The 4,267-nt window shown below is 40.5% G+C and overlaps 1 protein-coding gene across 3 annotated transcripts in view; it reads right to left on the reverse strand.

Annotated features, from left to right (window-relative positions):
- The window catches only part of SESN1 (sestrin 1), a 75,492-nt gene that overhangs the window by 70,783 nt on the left and 442 nt on the right, over positions 1-4,267 (reverse strand). The window contains exon 2 of one of the 3 annotated variants that reach the window (XM_083831882.1): positions 3,738-3,831. The exons of the other annotated variants lie outside the window; for them this stretch is intronic. The gene's annotated coding sequence lies outside the window, so the exon portion shown is untranslated. The remainder of the gene's footprint in view (positions 1-3,737; positions 3,832-4,267) is intronic. 3 annotated transcript variants of the gene reach the window in all.

Genomic DNA, 4,267 nt, shown 5'->3' on the forward strand with positions numbered 1-4,267 from the left:
TCCCTCTGCACTGTAAGACCTGTTACGCCATCACAGAAGTGGAAGAAATGCTAGACTTAAAATCATTTACCCTGGGTAAGTCTGTTTCAGCTGCTGCTCAACCTTTTCTCTAGGCACTGAAGACATGTTTTATCACTTCTCCATTATTTTTTCCTTCAGCTGAAGTAAAACCCACCAGTTCACTCTTCATCCCACCCCACTTAGGTCATACTGAAGAGGTACGCACTATTATTGTTTTTCAGTCTACTACATCTCTCCACTAGCACGTCTGAGATTACTTCAACTAGGTTTTTTAAGCACCTTGGAATGAATTTCATCATGCCCTACCAGATAGAAAAATCTGTTGCTTATCTAAGTAATCTGCAGGTTTTCCCCCTAATCCTGGCCAAGCACTATTTACCATTTTGTCATGACTTAACTACACTTGCTGGATTAACCATTTCAGAGAAGGTTTCAATCACCTTAGCACCATCTCTTTCTTAGTCCATTAATCTGTGGATCTTTTCTTCCTTACTTTCTTCCAATATGCACCTTATTACGTACAAGCAGAACTGGGACAACCGAACATTTCCTACTGCACTTCACATGCATCTTCAGCAACTTCCATTTCCCATTTTCTGCATTTTGCAAGTTTCACATCAAAGAAGAGGTCAACAGAGAGCAAAGATCTTTCATTACTAATTTTCCCCTTCAAGAGAAGTGTTTAGTACCGTGAAGTTGCTTCTCAAAGACTCTGAGACCAGTTTCTTTCTTCCTTAGATATACCTCCAGTCAAGCTTCACATGCCAAATTCTGAGTATTTTGACATCTGTGGGTTTTATCCTGCTGTTTGTCATCTTCCATGTTTTGTAGGCTAATACCTTGTGGTCATTCATGCAGAACCTCATTTCCACCTACGAATTCACAGTCCACTCCCTTGTTAATCTAAAAAACGACTTTCATGAATTTACATACCTCAGCAGAGTAGCGTGTTCTGCACGGTCCTTCCCAGAAGACACTGGATGGTTATAAGAGAATTTAACTAACAAAACTCATACATTGGATGATTCTTCTCCAGATCCTGACGTACACCTTATGTACCTTCCAGGTACATACATCTAATTAATCTGACAGAGGCTGAACAGAAAAGTTTTAACAATCACACATTAAGACCTTCCACTGCTGGCCATTCCCGTCTATTTGTGTTGGCACGCAGACACCTAGGATACCAGGTGGAAGGACCCACTGTTCTGCAAGGTCATGAGCATTATGACATAAATACGTGCACAATACTGTACTTGCAGGAAGGCATCAAAAAGCTCTGATATATTTGGGGTTTTATCTGACAACTGATTTTTTGAGATATTTTCAAATGTAAAAACACACAAAGTCGATCTCACTTTGTTAAAACACTGCAAATGAAATGGCCTTAAAATATTTAAAGTTTGGTGATAAATCTGGTGATAAAGTGACTTTATCAGTTTGATATCATTAACAAAAGCAAGGAAGCCTAAATGAGAAAAAAAGGGGCCAGTGTGCTGATATTTTCTTCATAATAATTCTTGCAAAAATAACTTGTCTAATCAGAATAAGAAATTAAAAATATTCTCATAGGCTAAAAACCCATTATTTTATATATATATATATATATATATGTAGATAGGTAGCACCTACACTAAAAAACTCATGGTCCTGCATACAAGTCAGAGAAACAGGAATTAATTTTAAGCAATAATTTTTTACACACTTTGATACAGACAATACTATTTATTAATCAGAAACAAAGAATAAAGTCACACAATTAGGATTCCACTATATTTCAGAGCGATTTTTCTCCAGGAAAAAATAAAAGACCATAACAAAGGCAGACTCTGAGGATGCCAAACTAGGATCCTATAAAGGAGCCATGCTGAAATAGGCTGCTGCCAAGCCTGCAGCTTACACTAGCCATATAATATATTCTACCAGCCTGCTCCAGACAGAAATCCACAAAAACACTAGCAGCATAGCTGCTTGCACCTATATATGTGTTGGTTACCCCACCAGGCAAGAAGACACCAGCTCCTGAAAGAAATAGCTACTAGGTCACATGGAAAATCCAGGTCTTTGGTTTTCTCACTGACCTATCCTGAATGCAGGGCAGAAAGATTAAGAAAGCACATTTTCCAAACCCGCATTTCATGCAAAAAATTCAGCCTATGTTGACTACTAGCCTGAGACTGACCGTCCTACACGAGGGAGGACAGCAGCACTACCCTTTACCAGAAGAAAAACCTTTGGGTTCAGAGCTGCCTCTCCCAGCCCTGGGCTCTGTGCCCTTAACTTGGTAGGGAATAAGTTTTAGACAGCATAATGAAATGTATCACTGTGGGCTTAAAGCCTTATCCCAGCACAGGGAGATAACATTATACAAGTGAATCCTTTAGCAAGGATACTATCCTGAACAGGATTTTGCATTTATAATGGTACTAAGCTATTTACCTTTAGAAACACTGCTAAAAGTTACGTGGGATAACTACATTTAATAGTTTGCTTTATCTGCCATCTTCACTGCAGAGATTTGAATAAGATTCCTCTTGGCCATCAACCAAAAACCATTTCATGCCTGACAATAGTCTGCAGCATCCAAACTGGAATACTTGGATGGGATTATTTCTTCCACAAATGCTTATCCAAAGATTACAACGAACACTTTCATTTCCGAGTATGAGAGCCAAGACTTGCCACTCTATAATCACAAAATATTTCTCTCTTAGATCTATTCCTAAGAAGAAAAGAAACTTAAGAAGAAAAGTTACAACAGCAGCTTTCAAAGATTTTTTTCAAGTCACGTTGGATTTGATTTTATTTCCTTAACTTGTTGTAAACCCTTTGCTGCAGCTTGTGTAAATGCAATGGGTTTCATATTCATGTACCTCTTTCACAACCATGGGTTTTGAACTTGGGCTTGCTGAGTGGAAAAGCAGTTGCCTGTTTTCTGTTGGAACTATTTGAGCTACCAGAAAAGCTAGTAAAAAAGTCCCTAAACAAGACTAATAGTTTAACATTCCAGTAACTTCATATATGTAAAACTAAAAGAAAGTCAGGAGATCAGGTGCCTGACCCCCTCCAAAATTCAGGTCAGAGATCACCACACATTTGGCCTTTGAATGGGCTCTGACAAGTGGTGCCTGGTAAAAACATGTCTTCCCTTAGCAGTATGTTCCAGCAACTCATCACTCTTACCGAAACAGGCCACCTTACTTCTCATCTGAATCTTTTAACAGGCGAGATACTGAGGCAAAGGTGCCAGATTAAGTTTTCAGGTTTTATTGGTTTTGTTGTTGTTTGTTTAAGAGAAACAGTATGATCCTCGAACCTTTCTCATATATACAACATACATACACTTACAGCTTTTACTGGTAAAATCTGCCTCAAGAAAAATGCCCCATACAGTTCACACTGTATAATTTCAATTATACTGTATTTATCACATTGCACCCTATCGAGAAGTTCTACAAAATAAGTCTCTGTCAGCTTCAATAATCCAAACCAAGAATTTCTTTGAATCAGTTCAAAGTAGAACAGAGCCAAAAAATGGAACTAGCTACAAGTTCCTTCAAAATCTATATATATATATAGGCACAGGGACATTTTTCTTCCTTTGCTTCCCCCATATGAAGACTGTTAATGTTCAAGGGGAAAAAGCACAATAGCGGGAATCAGGGAGCTAGTGCTGAGTACAGCTCTATGTATGTGCTTGCGAGTAAAAGACATACCTTAATTTCCTTTTCCTACCCCGCAGAAAGCAGTATTTTTAGCAGAGCCGCCGTACCCTTTGATGCACGCAGAATTTCAGGACCTTTGCAAAAGCTGTAGGTGAGCAAGCAAATTGGGACGCCAGCGACTATAATTAGACTGTTAACAGTGGAAGAGTACAAAGTAACATTTATTTTTGTTAGCACAGCAGGTCAGTAAAGTTAATCCTGTGCTGGCTGGACTGCTTATGGGTCGGGAAAGAAAGAAAAGTTTGGAGAAGGTATATACCAACGGATGTTTAGACCCAAATCTTTCCTGTTTTTGCACGAGGCGCTCTGGGGGTACCCCAGCCCGGTTAGCACCGAAAGGCGCCCGAGCTGTCACAGAACCACGGAGTATCCCGAGCTGGAAGGGACCCCTAAGGACCATCGAGTCCAACTCCTGCCCCGGCAGCCCCGCAGCCGGCCCTCGCCTCCCTCCGTCCCTCCCTCACGCCCTGCGGGGCGAGCACGGCTGCGGGCCGAAGGCTGCGGGCTCCTCGGGCGCTCAC

Source organism: Anser anser, assembly GCF_964211835.1.
Source record: "Anser anser genome assembly, chromosome: 3".
Classification (NCBI taxonomy): domain Eukaryota; kingdom Metazoa; phylum Chordata; class Aves; order Anseriformes; family Anatidae; genus Anser; species Anser anser.